We start from the raw sequence: 14,428 nt of genomic DNA on the forward strand, positions 1-14,428 counted from the left end.
AGCACATATATCAAGCTATATGACATCCCACATGTTGTAATGCTGTCTGTAAGTGCATTGCCATCAAAATATCAATCCAGGACCCTTGGTATGTGTTAAAATGTAAAAGTATGGTCCATCCCAAATGTACGTTGCCAACAGGTATGGTACACTAACCGTTTGACAAGTGTTGGTCAAGTGATATTGAAGTGACTACAACTACCATGAAGCCCTCTCACTCCAACTCTAGCCAATATACTACACTCCCTTTGCACCGTCTCACTTGTCTGCCATGTTATAACTGATCTACACTAGTCATGTAGCTTACCTTTTCTCAAGTGTTGGTAACGTGATATTGAAGTGACTTGAAATACCATGAGCAAAAACAACAATTGATGGACAGAATGCAGAACAATGTCATACATTCACCCCAGTACAGAGATCTGGGCCTAAATCCATCATTTTTTTGTACTTTTCACTCCACACCACCCCAGTTCAGACATGGCCATATGCAAATCAGCCTTGACCCTGTGCCTCATGGGAACAGTCCAGCCCGAACTGCCAAGCCATGTCTTTCCTGGACCAGAATCAAGCATCCTAGGACCGGTTTCTGGCTATCAGCCGTCTTCAGCCAGGATAGCTTGACTCCAGTGGTGTGGAGAGCATGGGACTCACATCTGAGCATACTCATCCCACTCGGGGTGACAAATGCAAAAACAACAATTGATGAACAGAATGCAGAACAATGTCATACATTCACCCCAGTACAGAGATCTGGGCCTAAATCCATCGTTGTTTTTCACTCCACACCACCCCAGTTCAGACATGGCCATATGCAAATCAGTCTTGACCCTGTGCCTCATGGGAACAGTCCAGCCCGAACTACCAAGCCATGTCTTTCCAGGACCGGAATCAAACATCCTAGGACCGGTTTCTGGCTATCAGCCAAGTTAATTTCTTGATAATACCCTTGTTCAATTCATTAAAAACACACATCACCAAAGCATTGTCTCCTTTTGAAATTCTCACATTTATCAGTGTGAATGTACTACCATGTGAGCTTTGCGATGTCAAAACTAGGGACTTCTGGAAGCATGGATATATTATATATAAACAAAATTCAACTCCGGATCACTACCATGTCACAACAACCCACACATACAATTGTCTGGGCTGAGAACATCTTTATTCCATTGTTCAAACCATAGATGTCAGACACCTAGCAAATAAGAGATGACTCAGTTATTCTGTGTCAGTGATCAAATAATATATCTAAGCCCAATGTACTATTACGCACCAATTCTTCTACTGACTTCGAACCTTGATTCACTGAGTGTCACATGCTTCTATCTGATTTTGACCTTTTATCCGAGCCCGTAATACCTTTTTCATCTTGCAGATCTTTTGAGTTATTCTCCTCGTATTCTACTTCGACGGCGGTGGTCATAGAAAATAGCCTTGGGGTAGAGGAAAGTCTTGGTTCCAGATTGGGATTCATTTGGCTTAGAATACTTTGGTTAATTAGTGCTTCTTCTAAATTTGAGGTACACTGTTTGTTGACTTCATGAGCCATTGTCAGTTCCATATCATAGGCTTGAATTTTCAGGGGCGTAGGTATCGGCTTGATTTTGACACAAGGGCCCCCCTTTCACAGTGACTTGCAATTTGTCAAGTGTCAATTTCCTCTTTGTGTTTTTTTCCTGCGCACTCTTAGCATTCTCCTCCAAACCATCCGTTCATTCTACTAGGGGCCTTTTATGTTCATTAACTCATTATTCAGAATTGGGGGGGTCTTTTCTTGCTTTGCTTGTCTTTAGCTTCTTTGGTGCCTTCTGTGGGGAACTCCTACTGTGTCACATGTTGTGTACCGTAGAAGATTGAAGGGTGGGGGTGAGTTGGGTGAAGATATACGGCAGATTGCGACCAGCCTAAGGATTCTCCACCCCCACACAGTTACTTAATTCCTCCACTGATTGCTGCCACTGGTTACCACCACCACTTTGCCCTATCCAAACTGCTCTCTGACGTTGCTAAGGATTGGGCACATTTAAGACAACATTAAAAGCTTTCCATATAACCCAGTAAGCGTTTACCTCTGCTGTGGGGTGTCAGGCTATCCGTGATTCTGACTTTTTTGAGTAGCCCCTGGACGAGGCTATTGTACTTTGCTGATCGGACAGTCCCAGCGCCTCCCTGATTGTGGGGGCCTTCCTTCCAACCCCCAGGGGTTCCAGCAACGAGAACGTGCTCGCAGCCGCTCACCGCTGGTAGAGGGTTCACCAGTTCCCGTTTTTTGCGCTTTCACCCTGGCTCGGTTAGGACAATGCAGTGCAGCCTCCCGGCTTATCTCCTTTGCGGTTCAGGAAGTGTCCGTGTGGCGCGAGACGTTGCTCTGCAGCCACCCAACCACAGCAGAGGTGCAATCACCCTATCAATATCTTTAATCTACATATATCTACCTCCTTTATGTATCTATATACTTTAAATGTACTTATGGATCTATATATATACATATGTATATATATATTCACAGAAAAAACCATGGGTTATAGACCATATATAGTTAGGAATTAGCATTTACAAAACCTTATTTTACTCACACAAAACCATTGAAATTCCATATATAGTTAGTTGCACTAACTATATATCGCGCACCCGCAATCCACTGCTGATGATGTCACATATTACATCATTCATGACATGGTCAGTGACATCACTGATGACAACTCAAATGACATCACTGATGACATTATCCAATAACTGTATGTTTCTGTAAAGTTAAACTATGTCTTACATATTGAAGAATGAGTGGATGTATAAGTGTCTGGATGAAGAATTTAGTAGGTGCATGACTGACTGTATGAGAGAGTGATTAAATGTGTCTCACTGAGTGCATGGGTTAGTGACTAAACTGTCTTAATTTGTGCATCATTATGTCTGTTGTTCTGTAAACTGCTGAATGTGTTAATCAGTAGCTATATGAGTAACTATATGGGATATTCATTGGTTGCCCAAGTATTTGTATGGGAGACTGAGTATGTGTGTGAGTGGCTGGGAGGTGTATGACTCTGTGCATAGATGTGTGAGCAGTTGATTCACTAGATGTATGGGTTCAAAAGTGCATGTGGAAACAGCGGCATGGGCAGTTGACTGTGTGCATGAGTGTATTGGTGAGTGAATGGATATCTCAGTGCAACATGTCAAAGTAAGTACATATGTAAAACACAGTACATGTGAGAGTTGACATATATAAATAACTGTGCATAAGAGCCAGTGAATGTGTGAGTGGCTGTATGGATCATTGTGAACTTGTATCAGGGATTGTATAGGAGAGTAAATATGTGTTAGAATATGTTTGAATTAGAAAGGTGTGTATAACTGTATAGTTGAGGAAATGAAGGTGTGATTGATTCTTTGCATGACTGACTAGATGTATGAGTAACTCCATGGATGAGTGACAATCTGGGAGTGTCTGTTTACACTGATTGTATCTAAGGTTATATTAGAGTCTGAAGAGGTTCATCGTATTATCACATGAATGATATTATCAGTGATGTTGTCAGTGATGTCATTTGAGTTGTCATCAGTGATGTCATCAGTGATGTCACTGACCATGTCATGAATGATGTAATATGTGACATCATCAGCAGTGGATTGCGGGTGCGCGATATACAGTTAGTGCAACTAACTATATATGGAATTTCAATGGTTTTGTGTGAGTAAAATAAGGTTTTGTAAATGCTAATTCCTAACTATATATGGTCTATAACCCATGGTTTTTTCAGTGAATTTTCAAGGTTTTGTAAATGCTAATTCCTAACTATATATGGTCTATAACCCATGGTTTTTTCAGTGAATTTTCAAGGTTTTGTAAATGCTAATTCCTAACTATATATGGTCTATAACCTATGATTTTTTCAGTGAATTTCAATGGTTTTTTAATAGCAAATATCAAAAGCTGTAAAATGTCAAATACGTGGTAGGTAAAAACATTTTCGTGTCTATGCACGCTGATGTGCTTTGAACGCTGCCCCCCCCCCTCTTTTCTTTTAGGAGTATTCTCTCTTTGCAGATAGTGAAGGGTAGGTAACGCAGGCCTTTTCCCCCGTTGTAATCCGTCGTGCCTGCTTCCCTATCCATTTGATTGATTGTTATCCAAGCATTTACTGTTTTGGAATTGGTTCTCTTTGGTTCATTCTCTATTTACAAACAAGCACAGAGTCGCAATACTCTGTTTAGTCTTTGCAGATAGTGAAAAATCGTTAGAAAAAACAAAAGGAATCAAGCAAAATCAGTAGGCCACTAATGGGATCTCTTTTTGACCTCGCTAAAATAGAAACATTAGGAACAACCCCTCATGAGAAATATGAAACTAGTGAGAGGAACTGAGCTCGACGCCATGATGGCTGCAAGACAGCTCGGCTCCGCCGCCCACCCCGCCCAAAACAACGACAAACCCTATGCAAATATTATAAATATATACAACACACCAGCAAAGTAACAGGGTAAAACGTTTTATTAAATAACTATTTACATGGCAGCCTGCTGCAACATCGATCCAAATGCATGCCGCCGTTCCCGGGATTTCTCCCCAACTACTCTGCGGCCTACGAGATGGAGAGGCCGGGGCGATGACTAGGCGGGGCCTCCGGCCGCAACCACAGCGCCAACGATCGCTGCTGACGGAGGGGAGCCTTGCCGGTGACAGCCACTGATCTGAAGAACCGCTGCCTGCGGTGCCTCCCTGAGCCGCTTGACGGAGGCCCCCGAGGGGAGGTGTGCTGGCGCGGACTCGGAGGGGGCCCTTGACTCCTGCCCCCTCCCCAAGTCTTGTTGCCCTGGTGTGGCCTGAGATCGCCCCCGACATAGGTGGTCGGCTCCCGGGGTCAGGCGGAACTTGTTGCCTTTTGGTGACTCTTCCATTCTGGACCTTGTCCCACAATCCGTTTGACCTGAAGACACGTCCTGCGGTGCCCTGGTCCAACCATCACATATACCTGCGCCAGGAGATGGCGTGGGGTGCACTGGAAGGGAGAGGCGGCGGGAACGAGCCTCCCCCACCTCCCCAGGTGGAGGTTTCTCAGCTACACCCCAGCGCTTCACTCGGCCACCTGAGTTGCGCCCGCTCCTGCGGCACAGGGCCTCGCTCGGCCAGCTGAATTGCGCCTGCTCTTCTTATTACAGCGTCTCACCCGCCATCCGGATGAATTGCACCCACTCTTGCAGTACAGCGACAGGCGGCTGCCACGGAGCTCAGGAAATGGCGGTCGGCTCCACAGACTTGGGCCTGGCCTGCAAGGATGGCTCTGGGCAACCCTGGAACTCGTACGCTTGACTGCTAGGGCATGGGCCCCATTCCCAAAAGTGTCCCCTCAGCCTTGAAGATTCTACAAGAGTCACCGGGGCCCCCGACTCCCGCAGACTTCCGGTGGGGAGCGACTGCCATGATTGCTCACGGAATGGCCACGACGTAGCCACGGAATGCTCTCATGCTGACGCCAGCTTCAGTCTGAAACATCCAGAAACACTGTAGACTACCAATTCGATCAGTTCCGGTGGAGCCCCAACGTGACCCGGTAGAGAAGAACTTGCCCTCCCCTCTTTGACTGATGGTTCTTGTTGCCTGTCCCTTCTGTCATATGACGCGCCGCGTTAGCGCACCCGGAAGTGCTCCGGTGCGCTAGGCGCGAAAAGCAGCTTCCCGGAAGCGATTCGGGGCGCGGCGCGGAGCGCGTAACGTAAGCATACCAGGTCATGTGACTTGTTAATAAAACTTTTCATTGGTTCATTTCACTTTTGGGTTCCTAATGATGTAAGACTAGGTCATGTGACCTAAAAATAACACTTTTCATTGGTTGAGAACTATTTTTTGTCCCAAATGATGAAAACCCCTCCTTGTTTCCTCACTCTGACTTTCATCTTTGTGAGAGGAAGACCTTTTTTCATCACTTAGCAATAGCAAGTGTTGTAGCTTCAGCTGGTGCATCCCCACCACCACCACCACCTCCTAGGAAGAGAGTACGACCTCCTCATGTGGTGGTTGAGCAAGAGGTGCCCCCCCCCCACACCTTCTTGTTGCCTGATTCGGCCAGCTCAATCGATCGAGCATGAGACTCTGTTGTGATCTGAAGAACCGCTGCCTGCGGTGCCTCACTGAGCCGCTTGACGGAGGCCCCCGAGGGGCGGGGTGGTGGCGCGGACTGGGAGGGGGCGCTTGGCTCCTGCCCCCTCCCCAAGTCTCGCTCGGCCAGCTGAGTTGCGACCACTCTTGCAGCCTACGACATGGAGAGGCCGGGGCGTTGACTAGGCGGGGCCTCCGGCCGCAACCACAGCGCCAACGATTGCTGCTGACGGAGGGGAGCCTTGCCGGTGAGAGCCACTGATCTGAAGAACGGCTGCCTGCGGTGCCTCCCTGAACCGCTTGACGGAGGCCCCCCAGGGGCGGTGTGGTGGTGCGGACTGGGAGGGGGCGCTTAGCTCCTGCCCCCTCCCCAAGTCTCTCTCGGCCAGATGAGTTGCGCCTGCTCTCGCTATTACAGCGTCTCACCCGCCATCCGGCTAAATTTCACCCACTCTTGCAATACAGCGACTCTTCCATTCTGGACCTTGTCCCACAATCCGTTTGACCTGAAGACACGTCCTGCGGTGCCCTCGCAATGCGGCCTGGTCCCTGAATGTGTGCAGGGGGACGGTATTTCTCGCTCGGCCAGCAGAGTTGCGCCCACCCTTGCGGCCTACGACATGGAGAGGCCGGGGCGTTGACTAGGCGGGGCCTCCGGCCGCAACCACAGCGCCAACGATCGCTGCTAATGGAGGGGAGCCTTGCCGGTGAGAGCCACTGATCTGAAGAACAGCTGCCTGCGGTGCCTCCCTGAACCGCTTGACGGAGGCCCCCGAGGGGTGGTGTGGTAGCGCGGACTGGGAGGGGGCGCTTGGCTCCTGCCCCCTCCCCAAGTCTTGTTGCCCTGGTGTGGCCTGAGATCGCCCCCGACATAGGCGGCCGGCTCCCGGGGTCCGGCGGAACTTTTTGCCTTTTGGTGACTCTTCCATTCTGGACCTTGTCCCACAATCCGTTTGATCTGAAGACACGTCCTGCGGCCTGATCCCTGAATGTGTGCAAGGGGACGGTATTGATTGGATCAAGATGGCGGCTTCACACAAAGCTGACTCAAGTGTTGCTGCTGATGCTATGCAGACAAAAACTGGTTTTCAGTTTGTACATTCTTCAGGATTTTTCCATCCAAGGAAGGTTGAGAGTTTGTAGAACGATGGCTTCAGATTTTCAACATACTACTCTTCAACATTCTTCATAAATGTAATTCTGGTCCTGCCGCTACTTATTGGAGACATTAAACTATACTCTGGACCTGCCTGGCCTCGACCAAAATGGCGCCAGTATGGGAGCGACTTGCAACTCCTTATGACGTTCTAGTTACTTAGCCCTGACGTTATGGGGGATGTATGCGGTCTTTGTGCACATGGCGGGCGGGGAAGGGTACTGACTGGGAATACGGACAACCCTATTGATGTCGATTTTTCATTATTGATTATTGTATTAATAAAGCTTCGAAGTAATGTAACTCATGATACTCGCCCATAGGGTGCGTATGGACGATTTTATTGTAACTGATCCTGTTATACTTTCAATTAAAAAATCAACCTTCACTGATCCTATAACCGTTTATCACGTTTAGTTTTTTCATTATTGATTATTGTATTAATAAAGCTTTGAAGTAATGTTACCCATGATACTCGCCCATGGTGTGCGTATGGACGATTTTATTGTAACTGATCCTGTTATACTTTCAATTAAAAAATCAACCTTCACTGATCCTGCAACCGTTTGTCACATTTAGTTTTTTCAATTAAATGGCTCGCTTGTTACATACTCCTATACCCCTGGCTTTTGAAAGACACCATCTTGTAGAATAAAGGGCTGCGTCAAGGGTGGTATTGCCCAGAATGTCTTGTTTTCTAGTGCTCGTAATAACGAAGCCAGAAATGCCGAAAGGGATTCTGGTCCTGCCGCTACTTATTAAAGACATTAAACTATACTCTGGACCTGCCTGGCCTCGACCAAAATGGCGCCAGTATGGGAGCGACTTGCATCTCCTTATGAAGTTCTAGTTACTTAGCCTTGACGTTATGGGGGATGTATGCGGTCTTTGTGCACATGGCGGGCGGGGAAGGGTACTGACTGGGAATACGGACAACCCTATTGATGTCGATTTTTCATTATTGATTATTGTGTTAATAAAGCTTCGAAGTAATGTAACCCATGATACTCGCCCATGGTGTGCATATGGACGATTTTATTGTAACTGATCCTGTTATACTTTCAATTAAAAAATCAACCTTCACTGATCCTACAACCGTTTGTCACGTTTAGTTTTTTCAATTAAATGGCTCGCTTGTTACATACTCCTATACCCCTGGCTTTTGAAAGACACCATCTTGAGGAATAAAGGGCTGCGTCAAGGGTGGTATTGTCCAGAATGTCTTGTTTTCTAGTGCTCGTAATAACGAAGCCAGAACTGCCGAAAGGGATTCTGGTCCTGCCGCTACTTATTGGAGACATTGAACTATACTCTGACCATGTTATGAGTGATGTAATATGTGACGTCTTCAGCAGTGCATTACACGCGCAAGTTATAGTGAGTCCAACTAACTATAACGTGGAATTTCAATAGTTTTATGTCAGTAAAATTTCCAGCTAACTATAACTGGTGTGAAACCTATGGTTTTCTCAGTGAATTTCATAGGTTTTTTTAAATGCTAATTCTTTTCTATATCGAGTTTCTAACCTATGTTTTTTTTTACAATTTGCTGTTTTGTGTAAGTATTAATTTTAATATATATATTTTTTTAATCATTTTTTCCTGGGGCGCTCTGGGTGCGCGCTCTGGTAAGCTCTCCGGAAAGCGCACCCAGAGCGCTACTTTCGTTCGTGAAAAAAATATGAATGAAAAGTTAATAATAACGCAAAACATTTCGTACCATACAAATAAAAGCAGTTTTTTTTAAATAAGGAAAAGAAAATAATTTTGCATTTCCGTGAAACTATCAAAACGTCACTTCGGTGCGCAGCTTAAGTGCCCCCGGAAGTGCCTACGCTCGCGCCGCGTATGCGACCCGGAAGCGCCTACGTTCGCGCCGCGTGTGCGCACCCAGAAGTGCATACGTTCGCACCGCGTATGCGACCCCGGAAGCGCTCCGGTGAGCGCAGCGTCAGCGCGTTCAGTCATGTGACCTTAAAATAACACTTTTCATTGGTTGCTAACAGTTTTTTTTTACAAAGAATGAAATCCCCACCAATTTCCTTCACTTCTTCTTTCACTTTTGTGACTGAAATACCTGTTTTTTGCTCCTGGATCTTTCTTGATTTACCATGGCTGCCAGAGAATCCAGCAGTGATGAAGAACATGATTTCATCAATGAAGAGCCTCCTACCCCAAAGGTGAAGGAACATTTTATTTGGAAATTTTTTAAGATTCCAGCTGACCAGAAGAAGGTGAATGCTCCAAAAGTGGAGTGCAGGATCTGCAAACAGGTACTGTCACGGGGTGACCCCCCCAAAAAAATACTCATTTGGGAACTTCACATTGATCCGGCATGTGGAGAGGAGGCACCCCCAGAATTTTGCCCGGGAAAGTGTCAGGGCTCTGGCACAAGAGGTTCCCAGTGATGGGGCCTCTACATCCACCGGAGGAGCAACTTCTTCTGGGAGGGGGCAATCGCAGGAGCTGGTGCCAAACATTCAACCTGCTTTTAACCATGGTGTCCTGAGATGCAGATACTGCAATCAACTCCTCACCTATGGGGAGCAAAGTGTCCAGCTCATGGTTCGAGCATTGGAGAACCATCACTGCCCTTCCCACCCCTAATTTTTTTTGTTTTTTTTGCTCCTGTTGAGCAGTTTCCATTCCCTGTTTTTGTTCCTGTTTAGAAAAAAAGAAGAAAACAAAAAGTTCTTTTCAGAACTACCTCCAATTCTCATCAAAGAGCTATATTCTTAAAAAAATGAAAAAGAGTAAGTGAAATAGAGTGCATTGATAATGGAAAGGAAAATGAGTAAGAAAGAACAGAAAGGTATGAGAGGAGAAAGGAAGTGAAGTAGGAGGACTGAAAGAAGGTGAGTGTTAGGAAAGAAAGTAAGGAGAAGAAGAGTGAATATGGGGAATGTTGATATTCAAAGAAAATGTCGAAAAGGAACAGGGGTGTGGAAGGGTAAGAAAAGATGCATTGCTGGAGTTGAAGGCAGAAGGCCTCATTTATGAAGCCATGCGTCACTTTAACGCCACCAAAGTGTCACTTTTTGTGACGTTCCAGTGCTGTAAAAAATGCACCTTATTCAGTCATATTTACAAAGTGACGCATCTAGGTAAATGCGTCACTTTGTAAACCCCTGCGCCACATTATTCCTAAGTCAGGTCTAATGTATGCAAAAGGGACGTATTGATGCAAGAAAGGGTCGTAGAGGTGACACAGTGAATAAACTGGGGGCCTCATTTATGAAAAGTGACACATCGCTGCGTGTAAACAGCAATGCGTCACTTTTCTGTGCGCACTCCTTACGACATTCCTGATGTGTCATATTTAATGTATGACGAATCATGTCGCAAGGAGTTACAGATACGTCAGTTTTTCTGACGTATCTGTAAGCGCAAAAGTGACGCATTGCTGGAGTGTGTCACAAAAGTGACGCAACTCCAGTAATGCATCCTTTCACATGGGGAAAGCCCCATGTGAAAGGTCTTGCGTCAGTCTTACGCCTGCTGTGAGGCAGGCGCAAGATTTTGATGCAACAGCGTCCTAAAAGTGACGCAGTGAAATCTCATAGATTACACTGCGTCACTATTACGAGGCTTTTTGCGGTGGAACGCCCCCTCTGCATACATTATACCTGACGCAGGTATAATGTGGCGCAGGATTTTAAAAAGTAACCCATCTACCTAGATGCATCACTTTTTAAATATAGCGCAACGAGGCACATTTTTTACACTGCTGGTGCATCACAAAAAGTGACGCACAGGCGGCGCAAAACTGTCGCAAGGCCTTCATAAATAAGGCCCTGGATTTTCCCCATGCTTCGCTCCCCGGTGCGCTCCCCAGTGCGCGTACCGGGCGCTCCCCCCGCGCAAATCGATTTTTTTTTAAATGCCCCGCGGGACCCTATTTTAGCCCCCACATCAAACCTAGGGGGTCAGGGAGGGGTCTAACCTGCCCCCTTATGGTCATTTCCCCCTTTTTTTTATGTCACCTCTTGTGTCTCGATCCTACCGAGACACAAGATGGCGGCCGCACCGGACTGTTTCGAATGTTTACAGACACCCGTGAGCCAATCAGCTTTCCGTGCGCAAGTCGCGTAGCACGCCCGGTGCGCTCCCCGGTGCGCTCCCCGGTGCGCGTACCGGGGCGCGCCTATAGATATATATATTTTTTTAACCTAATTTACTCAAAATCCACTGTAGCACATATCTTGAGACATAGCAAAGGCACATCTGGCTACCAGTCCCTACAATTTTGCCAAGTTTGGTGTAAATCCATTCAGCCGTTCGGGCTAAAAGTGAGGTCACTGCTGATGATGTCTTATTAAGCCAGTTAACCAATCAATTTTTAAAAACCATCCATTTAGACACTTATTTAAACATTTATTCTTCCATCAACTTTTACATATACATATATAAAATATATTTATTTTTCAGAAAGACACACATTCACTGGATGGTGTCATCAGTGATGTCATGAGTGATGTCACTGACCATGTCATGAGTGATGTAATATGTGATGTCATCAGCAGTGCATTGCACGCGCAAGTTATAGTGAGTCCATCTAACTATAACGTGGGAATTTCAATGGTTTTATATCAGTAAAATTTCCAGCTAACTATAACTGGTGTGAAACCTATGGTTTTTTCAGTGAATTTAATAGGTTTTTTAAATGCTAATTCCTAACTATAACTGGTGTGAAACCTATGGTTTTTTCAGTGAATATATATATATATATATTACCTACTGGCGTTCGCCAGTAGGTATATATAGTTAGGATAAATTCCCTATGGGACTTTTGAAAATTCTATGTCTAATAACTTTGGCGTTTGTGGATGGAATCGGCTGAAATTTTCAGGAAAATGGCACATTTTGTTTCTGAGCAGCTCCTGAAAATTTGGTGGGGTTTCGTCAAGGGGGGGCTGAGAAAAAAGGGGGGTCCCAAAACGCGTTTTTTGCATTGAGTTTTCCATAGGGCGGTTGGACTCACTTTTAGCTCGAACGGCTGAATGGATTTGCACGAAACTTGGCAAAATTGTAGGGACTGTTAGCCCGATGTGCCTTTGCTAGGTCTCAATATATGTGCTCCAGTAGTTTTTGAGAAATTAACGTTCAAACCAAGATATATATCTGTAACAGCGCTCTGGGCAGCGATCCGGTCCGCTTACTTTTCGCTTATCGGAACTTTGCGCGCAGAAAGCTGATTGGCTCTCCGGTGTCTGTCAACATTCTAAACAGTCCGGAGCGGACGCCATCTTGTCTCTCGGTAGGATCGAGAGAGAAGAAGAGGTGGAAAACGAAGGGGGAATTTAATGAAAGGGGGCAAGGTATCCCCCTCTTGACCCCCTAGGAATGTTGTTGGGGTTATTAAAGGGTCCCGTGGGGAAAATAAAAAAAAAATGATTTTTCACGGTAGAAGCGCGGCCGCGAACTGGTAGCGAAACGGGAATTCGCCATTTTGTGCTTCGTAAATTAAATTACTAGTTATAAGTGGGTGCGGGAGACGTATCCTAATCCCCTATGTTTCCTGAGGGTGGGTGAGGAGGCTGATATATGTTGATACATCTCTTCCAGCGGCTGTGCGTGAGCTTTTTTTTTTTTTTGCTGCGTGACAGTCCGGAGCGGCCGCCATCTTGTCTCTCGGTAGGATCGAGAGAGAAGAAAAGGTGAAAAACTAAGGGGGAATTTAATGAAAGGGGGCAAGGTATCCCCCTCTTGACCTCCTAGGAATGTTGTTGGGGTTATTAAAGGGTCCCGTGGGGAAAATAAAAAAAAAATGATTTTTCACGGTAGAAGCGCTTCACGGGCCGCGAACTGGGCCGCAAACTGGTAGCGAAACGGGAATTCGCCATTTTGTGCTTCGTTAATTAAAGTACTAGGTATAAGGGGGTGCGGGAGACATATCCTAATCCCCTATGTTTCCTGAGGGTGGCTGAGGAGGCTGATATATGTTGATATATCTCTTCCAGCGGCTGCGCCATCTTGCCTTTTTTCGAATGCCACAATTTTGTCGTGCACGGCAGCCATTTTAGATGCCAGGCTGGTCCCAGGCTATCACCTACCCCTGCGGATGTAGTTTATGACCCCAGCTGTAGAGAATTCAGACATGCCAATCCTCCTGATTCAGGCGTGTGAGTACTGATTTCAGTGCTAGTCTCCCGCCTCCCGATTTCTGCAAGCAAAAACCCGGGGGCATATTACGAACAACTAGCGATAATTTTTGTCTCTAACTTGTTTAGAGACAAAAATTATCGCCGCACATCGGCGATTTTTATCGCAGATAAACCTTGCTATTATCGCAGAAAAGTCAGCGATATTCATGTATTATCGAGCAAATGCTCTTAGCCATGTTATCCACCTCCCATTGGATAACATGGCTAAGAACTGCTCAGGGCAGGTGTTAGATTTTGGAGATATTCGCGCTTAGCGCGAATATCTCCAAAAGTTGGTAATAGAAGGTAGCGATGTTAGGGACTGTTTCCAGTCGCTAACATCTTGGCACGCCACTTTGCATGTCATTAGTGATAAGTATCACTGACATGCAAAGCCGGGCCCAAGATGGTCGCTATCTCCTTTTAGGTGTCACTAACTGGTGTTAGCGACAGCTTGATAATAGGGAAATAATTTTATCTCCGCTTTCATGGTTTTTAAAGCCAAAAAAGCGGAGATAAACCCCCTTGATAATATGCCCCACGATTCCTTGGGGGTTTCAGCTGACAGGGCTTGGTATTGTGTTACATGGTAATTTTTCCATGAAACGTCAGAGGGTCGATGTAGGGGTTCTAGAAGAGGTGATAAACCATTTAAGCCTCATGAACAAGCGCATGGTCTTTTAAAGATTTGTGATGTACTCGGGGCGGCGGTGTGTGTGTGCCCTCTTTCAGGAGCGGGCGGGGGGGCACTGCCAGCAACTTGCCAGGTCAGGTAGTGTTCAACACGTGCATCACCCTTTCTCTGCCTGCTATTGCGCTCCATGCTTCGGAAAGGTAAGAAAAAGAACGTGCATTTGAGTTTGAAATGTCCGATCCTGCAGCAGCACACTTCCAAAGCCCACACATGACAATAACCCGATTCAAGGCCCCATTCACCCGTTTTTCAAAAAATAGATAACACTCCAACAAATTAAGGTTATAAAACTTTATTAACTTTTAACGATAATGAACAGAACAAAAACTAAAAAC

The sequence above is a fragment of the Lissotriton vulgaris genome, chromosome 12, assembly GCF_964263255.1.
Source record: "Lissotriton vulgaris chromosome 12, aLisVul1.2, whole genome shotgun sequence".
Classification (NCBI taxonomy): Eukaryota; Metazoa; Chordata; class Amphibia; order Caudata; family Salamandridae; genus Lissotriton; species Lissotriton vulgaris.